We start from the raw sequence: 21,636 nt of genomic DNA on the forward strand, positions 1-21,636 counted from the left end.
CTCTTCCTCTGCGACTCGCCGCCAGTTAGTGATGACTGCGCACAACGCCGCCGCCGCCACCGCCGCCCCTCTGTTGTGGAAAGCTTCTGTCAGCGTTCTATTGTGTTTCGGCGGCGCGTACATGTCACCGAGGATTAGTCGTTTCATTCTCTCGCTTCGGCTCTCCTTTTTTTTTTTTTTTTTTCTCGCCCGTATGCGTGGAAACATTTGGTCTCCAAGGGAATGTACGACTGTTGCCTCCTTTCAGTTTCCACGCATGAATGTGCCCCATTTAATGTCACCGCATGGAACACAACACATGTCGGACGTGTGAGTGCATGCGTGTGTGTGTGTGTGTGTGTGTGTGTGTGTGTGTGTGTGTGTATTGGGGCTTTCTCACAGTTTTTGCGTTCGTTCTCTTCAGATCGATGCGCGCCGCTTCTGCGATCCTCCCAAATTTCCGACGCCTCTCTTTGTTGACGCGCTCGACAAATGCCTCCGACCTGCGAGTTCTCAAATCTCGGAACACCTCTGTGTCACTCGGCCCCGGCGCCATGCTGGGATGCATTTACGCGCGCCGCCTCGCGCGGGCTCAGCTGAGGTGAAAAACGATTCTGAACACCAGTTAAACGGCTGCGTCAGATTTACAAGGCCTTTGCCTCGATGTGGCTCGCCAGAAGTTTAACTCGCTAACAAACCGCTTCAACTATAATTTGGGGGGAGTGAAATTAAAAAAAAAAAAAAAAAAAAAAAAACGCAGAAAGAAAAAACAAACCAGAAAACAATCTTGGCGACAAGAGCTGTGAAGCCCGGCTGTAACCACAGCGGAATTATGGGTAATCGCTCTTGAGGTTTTTCGGCTCTCCAGCAAATTTAAAGTGACACCCAGTGACTGCAAGACTCTCTTTTCCTGCACCTTCTATTAATTCCAGCCAGTTCCTGAGAGTAGCAGTAGCAGAAAATCAGCTGACTGTCTGCTGAAAACTATACATTGTATTCATTCATAAATGATCTCCGAGATGTGTGAAGACACGTGAGAGTGTTTTTTTTTAAAAGACAGATTTGAAGATTTTTCAGAGAAATCGCTTTTTATCAATGACATTTTTTCTGCAGGTTTGCATTTGCTGTATTTGCGTTTGCGGTGTGTGTCTGCGGAGGTGAAGCGAGTGTGTAATTCTCCCCTCCGTCGTCCGTCCTCACCGCCGTGAAGTGGCGCGGTCACGCTGCGAATACCTGCTAATGTGCAACAGTCTTTGTCTTGATCCCATGATGGTCAAATGACTCCTGCAAGTTTCTTTTTTTTTTTTTTTTTTTTTTCGCAAGAAAAAAAAGAAAAGTTTGATGTCAGTGTCGATGTCGAGAATGTCGGGATGCGCCGCGTTCCGGCGATGTCGAGAACTTTCTGCGGCTTCGTCAGAAAGTGAAGCCATCTGTGAAGTGAAGCTGCGTCCATATGGCCGACCACGCCCGGATCCGGGGACAAGAATGTAAACACATACACAGACGCTCCGCGTCAGCTCGCGCCAAAATAAAAGCACAGAGAAAGACGAAGCTCAAGTTGATCCCTCCCAAATATGATCCCCATTTATTATTTTGGGCTTTATTTTTCTTCTTCTTCTTCTTCTTCTTCTTCTTCTTCTTCTTCTTCTTCTTCTTCTTCATGTGTTTGATTCAGCCCGCTGCAAAGATAATAAGCGTCTCCCACCCACCCACCCACCGCAGCAGCAGCAGCAGCAACAGGCCTCCACCCACTCATATTTCTCAGTCTCTTCATCTCCCTGCTCTCCTCATCCGCCTCAGTTTTTCTTCCTTTCTTTCTCACCATCACTCCTGTTTCTCTTTTCCTCTCTCTCTGTCCTGACATTCCTGGAGGGACGTTTCCTACATTGGCCGAGTTTATTTTGCACGTCCACTTTGGGCAAGAGCTCATGGAAAACATTTGGATAAAAAAAAGGGGGGGGGGGCACCTTGGAAAAAAAACAAACAAAAAAAAGGCTACGTTTGCGTTTTACTCTGCAAACTGTGTTTCCCTGCAGCATTTTGGAACACTGCGTGTAGGGTTAGTCCAGGGTTAGTTTTTAGAACTTGTAAAGGTTTTTTTTTTTTTTCAGATTTTGTAGTTACCATGATTTTCTAATGCGATATTGTCCAAAAATGTGCATTGCTCCATTCACACTCAACTAGTGTTGACAAATAAATAACAAATGTCATCATAAAACTGAACGACTTTAATCTGGTCAGATATTTACATATATTTCAGCCTGTTTGCAAAATCTCAAAGCGTTCCACTGGTGCAAGGGACGACACTTTTTTTTAAAGGCGACTTCCTGCCTGTTTGCCTGGTAGCTCAGCGCTGGGAAAGGAATGGCCAAAAAAAAAAAAAGAAGAATTCAGATTGCAGCTTTGTGCACGATGGATGTTCAAACGCTGCAAGGGGGAGGAGAGGGGAGGGTTCGCCCCCTCCTCTCCTCTCCTCTCCTCCTCTTCTCTCCTCCTTCCTCTTTTTTTTTTCCTCCTCGTGCTGCATTCCTTGCATTCCTCTCAGCTTCTTGGGGGGAAGGTCCCTGCTGGCAGACTGAGGCCAAACATTATTATAGCGCTCTCCAATTCCTCTCATCCCGACCCCTCCTCCTCTCTTTCTCCCGCTCTCTCTCTCTGCTTCTATTCATCCTCGGACACTTTATTGCTTTTTAATCCCTTCTCTTGTTCGCCCTCCACCTCTCCTCTCTGAAACTTCCGTCCACCTCCCAGATATAGTTCCCGGCTTGCATCGAAACGCCGTCTCTGAGCCCGCTGTTGTTTGGTAATTAGACGGGGTCGCGCCCTCCTGGGCTGCGTCAAACAGGCCCATTCATATTTACACAAGCACACGCTCTGTGTTTTTTTTAACAACGACGCAGCCTGTCTGCCCATGGGAGACGAAGTGTGACACACGCGCACACACCTTCACCAGACGCTGACCGTTTATTTTTATTTTTTTAAATTGATCGGCGTATGAAATAAACTTTAATTGCATCTGGTGTGGCCCCGTGCGCGTCCGCATACATTGGAATGCGTCATAAATTCCTGACAGCTCGCCGCGCTTGACAGTAAATTTCCTCTCGGCAGGAACAAAAAAAAAAAATTGCGCTCGAATTCCTTCGTTGCTACCTCATTATGTTACTCACATCGATGTTGCGTCACTGGGGGAGAAGTGAGACAACGCAGGCTGACAACGGGTCGTAAACGAAAACCGCAAGCGACGGCTGCTCGCTTGCAAACCAACGTAGGGAACCGAAAATAGAGACGGCATCTTACATGGAAGGCTGTGGAAATTATGTAGGGGAATTGTTGCATCTCCGAAGTTACAGCCGCGTTTTGCATGTTGGGGCCTTTTTCTTTTTTTTTTTGCTCTTCTTCTTTCTCTCAAGGGGGTAGCAAGAGCTAACGAAGAACCGACCGTCCTGGCGGTTTAACAGCTTCTCCTGATTGATTCTGGGTAAACTGCGCTTTGCACTTTCGCTGTTGTGTTGCTCTGCGAGAAGATTCTCTCGCTGCTTTGCATGGTGAGGCCTCGTGGCCCCAGAAGCCAGCGTGCCTGCAGGCAGGTGGGCGGCAAACGCGCAGCACACAGTTGACCACATCCTGCTCCACATAGTACAAAGAGAGACAGGCTGCAAAAAAAGGTTGTTTTCTTTTTTAATAATTTCACTCGCACTCGCTGCATTTCTCTTAGATTCCCACTGTGGCTTCTGACACGTTTGCGGAGCTCCTGACAGAGCAGCAGCAGCAGCAGCGACTCTTTAATATTATTTTTTGATTCTCAGAGCTGAAATCAAGGTGTTTTTAAGGCATTGCAACGGTTGCAAGTGCAAATTTAGGGGTTCAGAGCGAAGTCGAGGAAAAATCAAAGTGAGGCTGTCGCCGCTTCTTTTGAAGCAGGACTTATCTGAAGAAGATGTTTGCGGAAAGAGAAAAACATTGACCAATAGTGGCCTGTGTGTGTGTGTGTGCGTGCGTGTGTGTGCGTGCGCGCATCCCTCTCTCCCCGTGGGCGGCTGCCTGCTGCTGCGCTGCTTTTCTGTCACCCTGTGGTTTTGTTATTTTCAGCTTTAAAGCGGATGTGATTCAGACTGCACTGCAGGTTGTGTAATTGAATGGACTCGCCGCATAGGCACACACACTCACACACACACACACACACACACAAAGAGAGAGAGAGAGACGCGCATCTTCAAACACCCACTCAGAGGGTTTCTGGGAACCTTGCTGGGTTCCCCGGGTGATCACAAAGGCAGCCGTGGACGAGCAGAGGAGGCGGCGCCACCAAGCCAGCCCGCTTCTGGGTTTCGTTATTGGTCCTCGAGCGTCACTTGTTGACCCTGCTCATGGCGAGAATGGAAAAAAAAAAAAAAGAGGATAAGGTACACAGGCACGCAACCATGTTTGTGCACCGCTCCGCGGAAACAGAGAGGACGGTTGAATGTGTGGGGGGTGAAAACACAGAGATGAATGAAGTAAGAGGCAGTATTGGGAGGGTCGAAAATATGTTTTTTGCTCACAAAATCTTTGATTTATGTCTTTAAAAAAAAAAAAAAATCACATTTCTTCTCCTTGTTTTTAAAAATGAACACTTTTGGAACTCGCTTTTGCGTGACAGGACAAATCATCGGCTCATTTTGCTTGGCGGGGTTTCCGATGACAGAGCGAGAGGATGCAGAACTTGTACAATGCTGACCACACACATTTCAGCAATGTATATCTCCACTGATTGCATAAATCCTTCTTTGGTTTTCTTGGAAACCATGCGACGCTGTGAGCAGTTGCATCAACTGTTGCATCAACCGCTCGCAAGGGGCTCAGAAGAATAGAGGCTTGTTTTATGGCCGTGTGAAATAGCACATGGTCCGCTGCGGCGTGATTTAAATACAAACAAGGTGAAGGATCGCATTTCTCTCTTCTCCGCTGGACACGGAAGATTTAGCCTCCCTTCCATTCATCATTTTATCGCCCCGAGATCTCTGCGTGTAAGCACAAACTCCTCGAGATATGAGAGCCGCTGTCCATCGATCACTGCTGAGTGGGGAGGGGGGCGGGGGGGCGTGTAGCTGCAAAGCATTCCTGGAAGTTTGTAGCGAGACTGCGTGCACAAAGCTGTGAGGTCACAGAGCCAACAAAGACTGCAAACTGATTTAAGGGGGAAAATCTATTGGAGATCATATCCTGGATGAAGCCACAAACCCTAAAAGTCACAGACAGCGTCTTCATCACACAGCAGTTTCATAACATTTTTGTCTTAGGGATGGAATGGAACAGACTCCAGCAGATCTTTTTTTAAATTATTATTTTATTTGTTATTAAAACACAAGCGTGTTGGTGTTAAGTGGATAAAGGCTTTCCAGATTAATAGGGGCCAAAGGAATTTTTTTGAGCAAAGAAACGTTGTAACCGCTTTGGCCTTTTGTCATTTTAATGAAAAACTTTTTTTTTTAATGCTGCCAATTTTTTTCGGGGAACTGAACAATTAAATTCTTGGGAAAAAAAGAGCTAATATTCTTCCTAATCCGGTCCAGATTGTGTCCCTGGCAGGGATGTGGAGGAATTGGAGGGGCAGACGTTTAACACCATAAAACAAACAACAAACTTGGATTTGCAGTGAATCCCATCATGTTTTAATTGAAGTGCTTGAACCTCTCTGCTGCGCAAACGCACAAGAGTCTCGCTGGCCTGTGCCGGGCCGGCCGGACCAGTCGCTGACACTTGAAAGGAGCGTGTTTGCTTTCATAACAGTCTTGGTCGGGTTCGACTCCTCTGAGGAATAATCCCTCCAAACACCGGCCAGTTTGTTATGGTTTTAATCTCCCAGATTAAAAGCTCGCAACTCCTTTGTTGGCATACAGTTTGGGGGGCTTTCGGGGAATTGAGACGTACATGAGAGACGGAAAAGCCGATTGCGCGGCAGCCTCAACAATATATGACATTGTTATTAGGGCCCACCGAAACTATTCCAAACATTTCCTCATGAGGGCTGCCTCAAAAGGCTTTGTTCCGCGCTGCAGCCGAGGACGTGAAAACAGCATCCAGGAGTGTTTTCTTTCCTTCTTTCTGCTTCCTTCTTTCCCCAACCCCCCCCAAAAGGGAACGTTGTTGAGAAATGGTCACTTTGATCAGGTGGGAGGAAAATGTTTTTTAATTTAGTCAGAGATTGTTGCCGTGGCGTTGAAAGAATGATCTCCTGCGTTTGTTTTTGCAGGATATTTTTGCCCTGAAAGAAAGGAGGGCAACTTGTGTTATTAGTCAGTCGGGTGTGCCTGAAGCCTCCAGGAGTGGTGCTGTGAAAAACGGCAAAATATGTTTTTTTAGACAGAATGTCAAGAATTAAGAGGAAATGTTCACCTTTCAAGGCGGTAGTGTGGTTTCCTGAGAATGTTTGCAGCGACACGGCTTTTGTGTCGCGGCTCGGTGCGTCAGGCACTTTTTTGTCTTGGGAGAGAATGAAAGCATAAACCCCTAAAAACAGATATTTACTTTCATTTTGTTCAACGGTTTTTAATTCGTGTGATTACATAACAAAACAGAACAAACACAAAGAAAACAGGCATTAAAGTTCATGTGTGAGCTCCACTGTCAGGTTCACTATGGCGTATATTTCAATATCACTGAGCAGCCTCACAAAATTATATGAAAAAAAACCCTCTATATGTCATATTTAGCACCACTGTTTGCAGACTTATGCAAAAACGTTGTTTTATCTTCCTCCTAAAACTGATCAATGCCTTGTTGAACCTTCTTTCATGTCTGGAAGAGGACAAAATCAAGGTAGTCTCACAGAGGGCGGAGCCAGCACCTGAGAGAGGTGTATGTGTGAGATCTTCATGACGTCACAAAGGGCTGATTGAATCTGATTTATGGTTAATACACTTTCTTAAAAGTGGAACCAAGCACAGAAACAAAAACAAAACAACAAGGACACATTCACAGAGTGGCCAGAAAAAACTGAACTTTGCTTGATTTGTGACGGAGGAACCTTCACGACTAGCCACATGTTTTGCTGTCCCTTCTATATTTTCTCTGAAAGCAACAGATCAGAGAGAGAAGAGTGAGAATCACAAAAACAACAACATTGTTTGTGGCACTCCCTTCTGGTTCGACAACCTACTAGATGGACTTCAAGCTGCACACAAGACTCTCTGGGTAGATAACAATAGAATATTAACTTTAACATTTATTTTTAAGAGATGTGGACTTTTGGTTTTTATTTATTATTATTATTATTATTATTATTATTATTATTATTATTATTATTATTATTATTATTATTATTATTATTATTATTATTATTATTATTATTATTATTATTAATTTAAGCATTCTCTGAAAGGAGCACTTTGCTCGACCCGGTGCGTCGTGGTCGAGGATGCTCTTTTCTGACAGCAGGGGGAGCCACTGTGTTGATTTGGGATGCGCATTTATTTATTTATTTTTTATTTCAATCGCTCGCCTACTGTTGACCCGAGTTTATTAGGAGCCAAGCGGGGATTGGCTGCGGCGTGCACCCAATGGGAGTCAGTCAGTCACCCAGCGCAGGGAGTTGGGGAGGGGGGGAACAATAGTCCCGAGAGTCAGTGTGTGGAGTCGGGGCTATTTTTGGTGGGATCCGCCTCGCTTGCTATTTCTGTCAGCGGGAGAGCGGAGCGCAGCGCAGCGGAGGGGAGGCGGCAGCAGCGGCGGCGGCGGCAGCAGCAGCGCCGGAGGGGGACGGACTCTTTCTTCTCTGCAACTTGCCTCCCGAAAGTCTCAGTCACTTCTTATTTTGTTTTTTATCGTCTCCTTCGACTCCGCACCGTTTTTGCCGACAACACAAGCGGAACTCCTCATGATCCCAGCGCAGTTGGATTCAGTTTCGTGTTCATTGTTTGCTTTTTTGTTGCGCTGGAATATCTTATTTTTTTCAAAACAAAATATATATCCGGTCCGCGGAGGTTGTGAGGTGTTAACGGACTCCAGTTTTAAAAGGTGAGGCAGAAGCAGCCGCTGGTTGTGTGTGTGTGTGTGTGTGTGTGTGTGTGTGTGTGTGTGTGTGTGTGTGTGTGTGTGTGTGTGTGTGTGTGTGTGTGTGTGTGTGTGCGTGCGTGCGTTTGAACAGCTGGAAGTCGTCTTTGGAACTAACTTTTCCTTTCTTCTCTGAGTCTTTCTTTCGCTCTCTTTCACTTTTTTCTTTTTGTTTTTAGTACAGCGTCGCTTGTTAGCTTCAGAAAGAAGAAGAAGAAGAAGAAAAAAAAAAAAACCCAAACAAACAACAACAACCGCGCAGGTGTTTGTAGAATGCGCACGAGCGCTCCGGGGTGGTGCGCGTGCCGGTGTTGCAGTGCAAGGCAGATTAAAGAACGCGGAACATTTTAAAAGGTCCTCCCGGCACCGAACAAGTTATCAGGATAATTAGAACAGCGGTAAAAAAAAAAAAAAAAAAAAAAAAAGAAAGAAAGAAAGAAAGAAAAAAAGTTCTTATTCTAATTCTGCGAAGGTCCAATGGGTTTTTCTCCCCCGGCTACTTAGTTTGAAGAAGAAGAAGAAGAAGAAGAAGAAGAAGAAGAAGTGGTAGAAGACACTTTCGAGGCAAATGTGCCGTTAACGCAACATTCACGTGCCATGAACAAGAAGTGGGAAAGTCGTCGTTCGTGGTTAGAATGTTCTGAAATGAAAAAGTCTTGCTTACTCACTCACTTACTTACCACCAATTTATTTATTGCCTTTTATTTATGTGTGTGTTTGCTGAGAGCGGAAGGTGAACTTGGCATCATAGCTCAGCAGCAACAGGAGACACACACACACACACACACACACACACACACACACACACGCAGAAATCAATAATTAGTGCTCGCTTGTTTCTACACAACCACACTATTTTATGTGCAGCAGCTCTCTTGGCGACTCGTGATGCTGACATCATTAGCGCTGCATAGATTGAGCGCGCGGCCGCACCCATCAGACTGCAGCCTCTGTGGCTGTGCACCACTTTAATCACCTGTGACTTTAAAAACTGCATCCTGTGGCCTGCCACCAAAGTTGCAAACACCCAGCAATGCAGCGATGTTTTTTTGTTTGTTAACTTTTCGTTTTGTTTTCACTCATTCATGGTTTTCTGCTCGCCTCCGCAGATGGAATCAGCCCCTCTGCTGACATCCTGAAGACGGACGGACGGACGGACGGAACAACATATTTCTCACCGTGGCAGGTAGACCTTTTCACCTCTTCATTCTTTTTCTTTTTTTTTTTTTTTTTAACCTCACAGCCACAGTGTGACGCGTCGAGCATGCAGTCCAGTGCGTGGCGGCCTCGTGCCGTTAATATTTCACTTCAACCCGTTACCAGTTCAGCCGCAGCTGTCAGCGTTGAAACATTCATGTGGAAAAATGCCGCCAGTCGACTGCAAGTGCTGCATCTTGTCGTCTTTACAACCCTGTTTTTCCCCTCCTCTTGTGAGACGTACACACACACACACACACACACACACACACACAGATGTGCACACGCGTACACAAGGCAAACAGCCTCGGTGACAGCAGTTTTTCCAGCACAGGCTGATCGAAGTTGTTTGATTTTTTTTTTTCTCTCTCCCTTTTTTTTTTTTTTTAAAAGCGCAATAAAGTGTAGAACAGGTGTTAGCCTAGTTGGAAACATCCTCCTGCCGGCTGTGTTGTTTCATGTGCGGTTTATTGCCGGTCACGCAAGGAGTGTGGTTTATTTACCATGTTAAAAGGTCAGACTGAAGTATGTCAATGTTAAAAATAATAATTAGTTAGCTTTTCTTTCTTCTCGCTTTATGATTGAAGTTGCTCTTCTGGGGTTATTGAGGCTGTCTCCAGCTCACGCTGTGTGCGTTACAGAATAATATCTACGTATTTTCACATCTTCATCCTGTTTGGATCTCAGACTAAGACTCGCTTTAGACGGACAGTCTCGTGATGCTTTCCCTCATCCCTTTCTCCGCGTGCCGCCTGCTGCCGCCGCTGACCCCCCCCCCCCCCCCCGCCCACCACCGAGATCAAAAAAAGCCGCTCCATCGAGCACTCTGCCGGTCAGGGCCGAGTCAGCGGGCTCTGTCTTTTGTCTTTTGGCTCCAGATTAGCGTTCTGTGCACCGGAGCGTGGCTGCGTGATCACACTGTGGAGGATTACAATGCACCACTCTATGAATGGGAGCTGCCTCCCGCCGTGCCAGGCTCCGCTAACTGTACGCTAACCCTTGAGTGTGTGTGTGTGTGTGTGTGTGTGTGTGTGTGTGTGTGTGTGTGTGTGTGTGTGTGTGTGTGTGTGTGTGTGTGTGTGTGTGTGTGTGTGTGTGTGTGCTCACATGCCTGTGGAAAAACCCGGTGAGGTCATGTCCATGGCTTTAGGCTCTGGTTACATGTGTGCTGTCCGAGCAGACGCTGACTCTCTCTCTCTCTCTCTCTCTCTCTCTCTCTCTCTCTCTCTCTCTCTCTCTCTCTCTCTCTCTCTCTCTCTCTCTCGTTGTCTTCCTCCTCTATAATCTCCATCTCCTTCCGCTCCACACACACACACACAGACACGCACGCGCGCACGGCCGCAGACAAACATGCGTCCTGGCCTCAGAACCTTTTCCAACGTTGACAGATGTGACTCTGTGAAGCTGCGGACTGGCGGGGAGGTGGAGGCCGACGGTTAGCCAGGTGTTTGTTACACATCACATAACAATTTTAATTGCCTGTAAAGCTCAAACAGCCCTTTAAACCCCCCAAAAAGCGCTGCACTGTGCTGCGTCAAACTACAGGATGCTTTTGATGTTGAGATGAAAATGCATCATAGAGCGCATTACTTAGTTTAGTATTATTAAATAATAGTTCATTACATTATTCACGGGCTCATTAGTCTGCGATTTCCGCTTCGATAATCGCGACTCTGCTGTTTCGGATGTGTCGTAAGTTGCTTCCTGCGGCTAAACGGACAGCAATCACTGCGTGGGTTCGCGCCTTCGTGAAAAACGACCTCCCTCTCTTTCCCAACCGGCCGCGATCGGCGGCCACATTGCGCTCCACCAGTACGCCACGGTCGTTTCGAAGCGGCCTGCTCAGACTCCGCCGGCCGTCGCAGATGTAATAGCGGCGGCGGTAATCGGAGACGGCCGTAAAGGAGGCGGCTATTTTTGCCCCGCCGAACAAACGGCTCCATTGTGCCGCCTGTAGGTGCGTGAAATCACTTGATATGTCAGGGTTATACAACACCCTCCCAGGGGCCCTGCAGTCCTTGCTGCACTTTTCTTTATTCCTCTTAATTGTGTGTGTGTGTGTGTGTGTGTGTGTGTGTGTGTGTGTGTGTGTGTGTGTGTGTGTGTGTGTGTGTGTGTGTGTGTGTGTGTGGCCTTAGGTAACATCCTCCATCACGTTTTTTGTTTTTTTTTTCTTCAGTGTGTCAAATCAATTTGTGTTGCATTAACCTCTGAGCCAGCGGCTCCTTGCTGTGGTCAGCCAGCTAATTCTTCTGTTCCTTCCCTGCAGCCGCAGCTCGCACCCCCCCCCAACGGAAGTTTCTCTCTCTCTCTCTCTCTCTCTCTCTCTCTCTCTCTCTCTCTCTCTCTCTCCTTCCGTCTTCCTGTTTCTCTTTTTTAAGTTGGCCTGTCTTCCTCTCTCCTCCGCCCGTCTTACAGATTTTTGCAGAGTTCAAGCGATGTTCGGCTGAAAGCCGCTAAAAGTTTTTGCCGCGACTGGCAAACAGGGTTTTTTTCTGTCTGCTCTCCGGCGGGTGTTTTGGATTTGATTTCCACCGCAGCGGCTCGTCATCGCGGCTAATTGAAGGCGACCTATAGCCCGGGCCCTTCTGGGAGGAGGACACGCCCCCTCGAGGCGCGGCCGGTCGCTGCCACGTACGAGGCTGAAGAACTGTGGACCCGATTCCAGCGCTCAACCTCCAGGGTGTCGTTTTCGGACCTGTAACCATGCGCGCAGATGCGACTAAAGTGTTTCCAGTTGCACTTTGGGTTGACTTTTCCTTTTGCCTGACGCACCACCTCGTGCCTGCGCAACAACCTTATTTTTTGTGCCAATATTTCACAGTTTTCAAGAGAGGCCGACCTGATGTTTCTGTTTTCTGATTTTCAAGCTGAACGGAAACACACCTGATTTTTCTCTCTCTCTCTTTCGCTTTCTTGACTCTTGCTCTGACTCTCTCTCTCTCTCTCTCTCTCTCTCTTCTCTCTTTCCTCACCCCCGTGCCTTTCACTCTCTCACTCCCTGCAGCTCTCTCTCTTCCTGCCCTCTCTGTTTCTTAATCCTGCTGCAGTTTTCGTGTCTGCCATTTCTTACCTTTTTTTTTTGTTTTGTTTGACTGAACTTTTTTATTCCCCCACGATTGATGGTTCAGTAATGAGATGAGTAATAATGTAGATGAGACGCAACAGCCGAAACAGATTTCATACAGGATTCAAATCTTCTTAAATGGATTCATCCAAGCAGCCTTTTGTGGGTCCTTCTCTGCTTCTCTTCTCCGCTTGAGCCCCGAACTTGATTAGATCATTTTGATCACTCGCACTTGTTACATCTAGTAAAAATAAGTGATAAGAAAAATCCTTTCTGTCTCATTAAGTCGATACGTATAGCATGTATATCAGACAAGACACAAAACAAGTCCTGGAAGTTCCTTTGTCAGAGGTCCGGAGACCGCAGGCCGTCACCTGACGTCCAATAAAAAGGCCACACGGGTTCTTTCATCCGCCGGCCGAGAGCCTCATCACACGCCGGCCACGCAGGCTGACGGCACCCTGCCTTTCATTAGTATCCCAGGCCGAGGCGCAGCGGAGAAGAACGCGCGGCTCACATTTGTTCCAGATCAGGGAGGTGACTGCCGCTGACCTCGGATCAGATGGCCTGTTGTTGAAGCGCAGTGTAACAGGATCTCCTCCCATCTGGATGGACTCCTGACTTCACATCTGACCCACAGTGTGTGTGCGTGTGTGCGTGTGTGCGTGTGTGCGTGCGCGCGCGCGTGCGTGCGTGATGGATGGCCTCCGGGGGTGTTTACAGGGTCGGGCAGATAGTCTGCAGCAGTCTGTGTGTTGGAGTGACTGAGGACGCAGACACACATTAACACATTAATGTTTATTAGCCTGACTGGCTCATCAAACATGAATCCTGATGATTATAGATCAGGCATGGGGAAACTATGGCTCGGGGGCCATTTGCGTCCCGTTGAGCTTTTTAATCTGCTGAATTTGAAGAAATAATATTAAAGTTATAAAATAGCTGCATTTCATTTTTCGAGTGTTTTAAGTGTCATTTCAATAAAGAGCTAAATACCGTGGGGCTTCTAAGAGACATGTGTTCTACGAATCCCATGATAGATTTTTTTTTCCCTCTGGAAGGTGGGTCAACAAAACTCTCCATCCATCTGCCGCCGCTCCGGCCCCATGAATTTTAAGAGCCCATTGTGGCCCCGCCAGTCAAAAAGTTTGCCCGGCCCTGCAGTGGAGGATTACTGACCTGAAGAGGGGACAAATAACTTTGGCTTTGCTCTTTGAGCAAACACCACGGTTGTGTTTGTGACTTGATGGCTCAGTAGAAACCCGGCCTGCGCTGAGGGACGGCGGAGAGCGCAGCGGCACTTCGGAATGCGCGAAATCACGACGCAACGCTTCGCGTACGCGGCGTTGCAACAGGCGGCTGAAGAAAAAAAACCCCAAAAAACCAAAAAAACAACACAAGCGGCGCAGCCAGGTTAACCTTTTGGACGGCCGTGCAACACACACTCGGATGAATGGCGACAAAAGCGTACTCGGCAAATATTCTGGGTATTTCAATGTGTGGCGTGAAGTTGTCAAATACGGCGCGACAGAAGGATGTATTTTTACTATTTGTCTATATGCAAACACGGCCAGGCTATTATTAGCCCGGTCGGCTTCAAAAGAGGAACGGACGTTTGTTTTCTGTTCCTCGATTTGTGGCGCGCTTCTTTTAACCTGAGCGCTTTTCTAGCAAGTCGCAGTCGGAGTCTCTCGGAGTGCGACAACAGTTTTTTATCCCACTTGTTGTTGTTGTTGTTGTTGTTGTTGTTGGTTACCTGCGGGGTTTTTTTGTGTTTTTTTTTTAAAGAGACTCCTGCCTGTTTTGACAGTTTTGTCAATACGAACGTGCAGGTTGTCTTGTCTGTCAGGGTTTGCACAGGGGCCTGTGCTCCGTATGTGTTAATGTGTGTGTGTGTGTGTGTGTGCTCATCGCTGACCAGCTCGGAGGAGGAGGAGGAGGATGGTCTGTGTGTGTGTGTGTGTGTGTGTGTGTGTGTGTGTGTGTGTGTGTGTGTGTGTGTGTGTGTGTGTGTGTGTGTGTGTGTGTGTGTGTGTGTGTGTGTGTGTGTGTGTGTGTGTGCTCATCGCTGACCAGCTCGGAGGCGGAGGAGGAGGGCATGTGCAGGAATGTTAATGTCTTCCTCCTCCCGGTGCCGACGGCCGAGCGTGACTGTGCATACTGACCGGGGAGCCGCTCAGGGAACACGTTAACTTTTTACAGAGAGAGAGAGAGAGAGAGAAAAACAGAATAAGACGCAGAGAGAGAGAAAAACAGAATAAGACGCAGCGATTGAACAGGAAGTGAAAAACAGAAATTCGAATCCTCTTGTAATCGGTTACGCATAAAAACAAATAATTGTGCGTGCGCTTCAGAGTCGGGGAAGGAACAATTTCCCCCTTTTCACGCATGAGCTTCGGATCGGCCAACGGTTCCTCAGACTCATTTCACTCGAGACGTCGACTGTGAGACGCCTGTGTGAAGAAGTCGCGCCGGCCGACACATCTCCTTCAGCGTCGCCAGAGTTGCAAATGCCCCGTCGTTATCCGCCTGCACGTGGGTCCGAAGGACGGAGGTGGAGGGGAAGCACAGCTTCCCTTCAAGGTGGCGTTTTGGAAGACGGCGAAAACCGGAGTGAAACTCAAAACGGTCGCACATCTGCAGCAGGCTGCAGCCAAGCCTCGCCGCCGCTGTCGCTGTCGCCGCCGCCGGCCATCGGCGCGTCGCCGTCGCCGCTTCTGCGACTGGCTGTTTTTGCCATCGATGAGTGACGCCGCCATTGGCCGGCAAGAATTAAGGCGGGAAACTAGCGAAACTAGCGCAAAAAAACCAACAGTTATTACTGTCATTATGGTTCAATAGAGAGAGTGATGGATTGTTTGTGTGCGCCGTCGATATATATAGATGTGTGTGTGTGTGTGTGTGTGTGTGTGTGTGTGTGTGTGTGTGTGTGTGAGCGCTGCAGAGATAAAAGGAGGGGGGTTTCCTTCATGTGAGCCGCTGTGTCGAGTGGTTTTATCTGCGTTGGGCAATGTGGAGAATGTGTTTGATGTAAAGGAGCGCAAAGGGCCGGGTGCGAGAGCGAGAGGCAGCCAGAGACGTGAGACAGATGTGCGAGCGCGTGCGGGGCGGGCGTGCGCACGGAAAGGAGACCTTAGGCCCGTTCGTCTCCGTCAAGTCAGCGGCTGAAGTCAGCCCCTCCGTTTCCGTCCAAACTTGTTTGGTGGGTCGCCGCCGCCGCAGTCAGGTGGGGTCCTGTTCAGGTCCCGCCGCAAGCGAACAGGATTCCTCCAGCAGAGCTGCCTCGGGCCCCGCCCGGCCCCGCTGAACCCGCCAGCACTTAAACTGGAGATAAAGACTTGAAAGAGACGAGGAGGTCAGAGGTCAACCCGTCGGCGGAACCTTCGGCTTTACCCGGTTTTTGTTTTTTTGTGTTTGTGAAGGAGGAGGATTCAGAGTCATTTGTCAAACCGGACAGCGCACCTGGTGCCTCCTCTCTCTCTGACGGAGGTGTGTGTGTGTGTGTGTGTGTGTGTGTGTGTGTGTGTGTGTGTGTGTGTGTGTGTGTGTGTGTGTGTGTGTGTGTGTGTGTGTGCCTGCGTGCCTGCGTGCATGCGTGTGCGTGTGTGTGTGTGCCTGCGTGCATGCGTGTGCGTGTGTGAATAAATTAGCCTAAAGTTTCGAGTTCTTCCGGGCGAATTGCAACACGGCGAAGCACAGGAGGTGACGGGACACAAGGAATGTTTATGTAGTCCTGTGTGCGTGTGTGTGTGCGTGTGTGTGTGCGTGTGTGTGTGTGTGTGTGTGTGCGTCAAGTAAATGCTTATTATCGGCATGCGCAGCAGGCAGAATCCCAAAGCACCTGTTTGGCGGAGGCAGAAGCGCAACACAAAGTGCTCGTTCAGGATCCGCTTCTTACGGGACGTAAATCTCCGGGCCAAGAATTCAAAACAAAACATGTTTTTCCACAACAGGGCTGTTTTGTTTTTCAGGGGCCGACTCAGACATTTAGTTTTTAATGCGGCAACATGAAAAACAAAATCAAAAATCATAAAAAAAAAAAAAAATTCCCCCCTGGGCTCAGCCAGAGCAGGCGTGGAAGAGCTTCTCAAGCTGAAAATGATCGCTGTTGTTGCAAAATGTGTTTTTTTTTTTTTTGTTGTTTTTTTTCACCGCGCGCACTTAAACTGTCTGACACTGGGTTTATCGCTGCTTTTTTTTTTTCTTTCCTTGACATATCATCGCAGCATCAGGGCCGTCGTGCGTTGCATTGTGGGTGGAAAATCAAGAAGTAGCGAGACGAGCGCCGGAGATATTTCTGTCCGGCGAACCCAAACAAGCCCCATCAAACTTATCAGGATGTTGCTTTTTATATCTGCTCTTGCTCCCCGTGCGTGACTCAAGCGTCTGCTCAAGAGAGTCCTCCTTCATAAAAAACCAAACCCTGCCTGTTGTGCCAAAAGCGAGCGTTGATTAAAAGCAATTCCTCACGTCTAAAGCGGAGCGCTTGATTAAAACGTTAGCGGGCCGTCCGTTTGATTGAACGCAGCAGCAGCAGGCCGTCGCAGAGTGTGAAGAATGTCTGGCGAACCATGATAATAATCACTGCGCTAACGCGCAGCCTAATGGACGAGCTTGATAAGCTAGCTAGCGGACCGGCGGCGAGATGAGAAAGTCGCCGCCGTCTCTCTGGATGGCAGGCGGCCGTGATTTAGGGTTCTCCCGACGTCCTCACTTAACCCTCTAGAGAGTGAAGAGCCTCGTCCTCAGCGCGCACAGCACTCGCACACATGCACGCGCGCACCGCAACCTCTTCAAGTTGTCAACAAGCGCACACACTCGCATTTTTTTTTTTTTTTTTTTTTACACGGCCAGACCCGAGCGAGCGCCGACGGACCCGACGGCGTAAATATAGAAAATACTTTGGCGACAGTTGTAGGCAAAGAGCAGCGCGGGCCGCACGCACGCACACACACACACACACACACATAGAGTGGAGCGCACGGAACCACAGCCCCGGCCGGCCAGCTGTTGCTACATGAAGACAAGAGGCTCTGAATGGGAGTGACAGCTGTGGATTCCTCAGGATGAAGGAGGGAGGATGGAGAGCAGGGAGGCCAAGTGTGTGTGTGTGTGTGTGTGTGTGTGTGTGTGTGTGTGTGTGTGTGTGTGTGTGTGTGTGTGTGTGTGTGTGTGTGTGTGGGAGCGATGGGAGTGAACCTGGAAGAGTGCATAATTTACTTTTTTTTTAAATTTTTTCTTTTACTTTCCACGATGTGATATGATGATCTATTTTTCTCCTCAGGCAGATTTAGATGCTCGACTCCCACCTTCTTTTGTTTTTGTTTTTTATCTCTCTCTCTCTCTCTCTCTCTCTCTCTCACTCGCTCATGGAACTGTTGAATGAAGCGCTCGGCGTTTGCGCTACTTCGGCCTTCCTTAGCCAAACTCCCCTAAAACAGCAACAAAAACCCCCATAGGTTGCATCAATTAATTCCCCAGACGTGCAAAAGGCTCCTATCGTCTCGCATTGTGCTGCTTTATTTCTCACTGGTTTCAGTCTTTCAGGTCGAGAGACGGCTGCGGGGAGCGTGTGATCCTAACTGTCACTTTGCGACTATTCATAGAGATCCTGTGTTGCACAAGACTGATTTAGTAACTCGCACCCTCGCCGCCACCTGCGCTGTTTTTTTTGTTTTTTTTGTGCTATTTTTCTTCCTGGTTTTTACGCTAGTAGCCACTCGGCTACGTGCGGCCGTCCTGTTGGTTCAGCACCTTGTGAGCGCGTTCAGTTGAGATGCAGCTGGCTTCAGTGCAAGGCAGGCAGGCAGGCAGGCAGGCAGGTGGGGTTTTTTCTGGGTCCTACGGCGAGATCGCAGCTTCCTGGTGCCTTCAAGCTCCTCTGTTGGCCAAATGAACGAGGCCCCGCAAACGCTTCACTGGAGAGAGTCGGGAAGCTCGCGGCCAAGTCGCGCCAGGCCCGCGTTTCCCTCTGTTTTTCCTGTTGTCACACGTTGCTGAAATTCTCCAGTTTCACATTTGCCTGGCAAACGGCCGCTGATGTTCCCGCCGCGTTCAGAAGCGAGTGCACTTCCGACACGGGAAACGTGAGGTTGTGGAGTTTGGTGGAGATTTTCCTTCGAAATTCCATCATTATTTTTTTATTTTTCTTCCCCCCCCACCCCAACCTGGCTGCCAATAGTTTACTCAGTATTTTTCCATGTGCCCTTTAATGGCCGTGTTTGTGTTTTCAGCGCATTTGCCGGCCCGCGCCGGAGCTCATTGTTAGTCATTAATCTGACCGGTAGGTAATGGATGCCAGAGGCTTTTTTTTCTTCTTTTTTTTTCACTGAGGCAATACATTGATGGAGAGCAGAGGAACGGGATTTTTCCAACCCGCCGCCGCTGCCTCCGCTGCCGCCGCTACCGCCGCTGCTCAAGGGCACTGCGGCGGCGGCGGTGGCGGCGGCCACCGTGGCAGCGTCACAACAACAGCAGGGGGGCAGGAGGAGGAGGAGGAGGAGGAGACGGGAGGAAATGGGAGTCTAAACTCAGCTCTTAAACAGGAAGCCACCCCGGTTCTCTCATTGTTGTGTTTTTATAGACTCAACTTCCTGCCGGCACGACCGCCCCTCGTTACCAGGGTTACAATCCCTGGTGCTTATAGAGGGTGGCGGGGTGGTGGGAGATGGTAAAGATCTCTCCCTCTCTCTCTCTCTCTCTCTCTCTCTCTCTCTCCAAAGTCATCTCTGACCAGAGTGCTAGCGCTCAGCTAAAAAGTTTTTGCGGAAAAAAAAAAAAGAAGTGGGGAGGCCTGAAGTATGTCGTTGCGAAATTAGCGTCCGGAAACTCAGGGAACTGTGACTCTGAAAAAAGAAAAAAAAAAGAAAAAAGAAATCTGCAACTCAAATATAGTTGCAGCCTGATTTGTTTCGGCCTCTTATTAAATCCCAGGCGGTGGCGGCAGCAGCAGCAGCAGCAGTTTTAAAAGCAGTTCTGAAGCACCGCCCGTCCTTTTTAAAGAATGACAGCCGAGGCTCCTGCAGCCCGCCGCTGCTGCTGCTGCTGTTGCTGCTGCTGCTGCTGCCGCTGCTGCTGCCGCCGCTGCTGCTGCCGCCGCTGCTGCTGCCGCCGCTGCTGCTGCCTCGTGAATGAAATGATGAAATCGACTGTTTGCGCGTCAGATGGCATGGGCAAATAGAATGCACGCGGTAGAGGGGGGAGGAGGAGAAGAAAGAGAAGGAGTTAAAGAAAAGAGGATGTGGCCGGCAGTAAAAGATGACTGGAGGGGAGTGGAGCTCCGGCTAATTATAGCTCCTGCTGTGAGCCGGCTGAGGCAGAAGTGCTACTGTGGCGCTTTTTTTTTTTCTTTCTTTTTTTCTTTCTATCCCTCCTCCTCCTCCTCTTTCTTCACCTCCTCCTCCTCCTCTTCCTCCTCCTCCTCGTCCCTTTTTTCACATAAGCGGATATTTACAAGACGAGCGGCGCGGGTACGTTTTGCCTTTGACTTTGTTGTCGACTGGGTTTGTGCGGCTCTTTGTCGTCTCCTCGCCTGTGAATGTCAGCGTCAGGAACCTGTTGCGTCGACTTCCTGCCACTACCTGCCAGTACAAGTGTTTTGTTGCCGTGCGTGCGTGCGCGCCTGCTTGCTTGCTCGCGCACGTCTGTGTGTGTGTGTGTGAAACTGTGTGCGTGCACTTGTTTACCTAGCAGACTGGGGTCCTGGATGTTTATGGAAACTTAGTGAGGACTTAGGAAACTGGACCCATGCTGCATTATACATCAACCTTCCACCGTCACACACACACACACACACACACACACACACACACACACACACACACACACACACTTGTGCCCCTGGGACCGGCTTGTTGCTGCACAGAAACGGCTTCTATTTTGTGAACATTGCTGATTTTCCTGTTTGTTTTGCCTTCGTGGCCTCGGTCCCACGAGGTTCAAGCTGCTGCTGCTCATCTCCAGCTTTTCATTTAGTTTGTTTACGCTGCGGCCTAATCCCATTCCTCCTCCTTCTTCCTCCGCTGCCCCTCGGCTTCTCCGTCCCTGGCAGGGAGCAGCGAGTCGGCTCTGATCTCGCCCCCTCACGGTGGGCCACGCCCCGCCCCTTTAAGGGCGGATGACATCGTCGGTCGGCGTTTGCCGACGCTAACGCTGACTGTTCTCGGCGCGAGGTCCGACGTCGAGCCGCAGTGACTTTGCCGTCACCGTGGGGTTGGAAAAAAAATCCCGCCGATCGTCATTGCCAGAGAATTTCTTTTGTGTGCGTTTCCAAAAGGTTTGGCTGCATCGGAGGCACACAAACAAATGTGTTTAGTGTTAATAACACAAAATACGAAAACTAAATTCTTGTAGTTCTTGCCACTCTTGTGTTGTGTCACGAGGGACAAAGACGTCCAAATGTGAGCTGGACGGAACAAATAAACTGCACGTAGACTTAGGCTTCATAGCACAATGCAGCACGTGACAAATGCACGAGGTGTCCGAAAACTTTTTTCCACTGCTGTGTGTCACCGTGCACCAGCGTTTCATAAAAATGCAAGACCAACTGGGGTTGGGAAATACGGTGCAGTGCGCAGAGGTGACGCTGAGAAAGCAAATGAGCCTTTCTAAGGCTCCGCTAATGCAGAGATTCTATTTTTTTCGCACCAGGTTATTTAAAAAAAAAAGAAAAAAAAAAGCAAGGCTTCCCATGCTCCACCCCTCAATCATGCAAATGTGCCATTTTTCTCAATAAGCGTGTGTTGAGATCAGCCGCTATCTGCAATCAGAAGATCTACAGCTTACGCCAATAATAACCGATTACATCACCGGTTACCCAAACACCCAAACGCGAGACTCTTTGATGGTTAAATTCCAGGCCAAGGAAGCCATCGAGCGCGGCACCCTTTGAAATTCAAGTAAATGTTTCTCGCCTAAAAGGATTATGATGAATAGATGATCCACACGTATTTTGGAATTTCAGCCGCGGTAGTGCGCAAGAGGAGCCACGTGTTGATATTGTGTTGAGATTTATTTCCAAAAACACATGGAATGCAAACGCCCGGTATTAGCACCTCGGCCTAGCTCGCACGTGTCGAGCAGGAGCTCTACGCTAGAAGTTTTTTTTTTTGTTTGTTTTTTTTCAAATTGAGAAGTTGCGTCCCGGCAGCAGCATGTTCGCCTGTTTGGCAAACTGTGAGTCGTTTCCAGTTGCTGAAGGACAGCCAGACGCGCAGCATCTGCAGCATTGACCCCCCCCCGCCGCTGCCGCCGCCGCCGCTCGTTTGCTTTAGATGAAACCAGAAGTGTTTTCTCTGGAAAGACTGGCTGCAAAGTTGGATCGCACGCCGTCTCACTCGCTCGCTCTTCCAGTGTTGCGGGGT

General features: G+C 48.8%; 1 protein-coding gene and 1 long non-coding RNA gene across 4 annotated transcripts in view; one reads left to right on the top strand and one right to left on the bottom strand.

Annotated features, from left to right (window-relative positions):
- The window catches only part of LOC142888373 (uncharacterized), a 376,178-nt gene that overhangs the window by 171,233 nt on the left and 183,309 nt on the right, over nucleotides 1-21,636 (bottom strand). The gene's annotated exons all lie outside the window — the stretch shown is intronic.
- hdac7a (histone deacetylase 7a) overlaps nucleotides 1-21,636 on the top strand; it is a 57,246-nt gene that overhangs the window by 8,756 nt on the left and 26,854 nt on the right. Inside the window, exons 1-2 of one of the 3 annotated variants that reach the window (XM_076026607.1) lie at nucleotides 7,565-7,974; nucleotides 9,120-9,196. The gene's annotated coding sequence lies outside the window, so the exon portion shown is untranslated. Of the gene's footprint in view, nucleotides 1-7,564; nucleotides 7,975-9,119; nucleotides 9,197-19,595; nucleotides 19,744-21,636 lie in introns of those variants that run through there. The other 2 variants (XM_076026606.1, XM_076026608.1) reach the window with 2 other exon arrangements.

Source organism: Nelusetta ayraudi, unplaced genomic scaffold (assembly GCF_046127955.1).
Source record: "Nelusetta ayraudi isolate G7.1 ecotype Tasmania unplaced genomic scaffold, CSIRO-AGI_Nayr_v1 ptg000019l, whole genome shotgun sequence".
Classification (NCBI taxonomy): domain Eukaryota; kingdom Metazoa; phylum Chordata; class Actinopteri; order Tetraodontiformes; family Monacanthidae; genus Nelusetta; species Nelusetta ayraudi.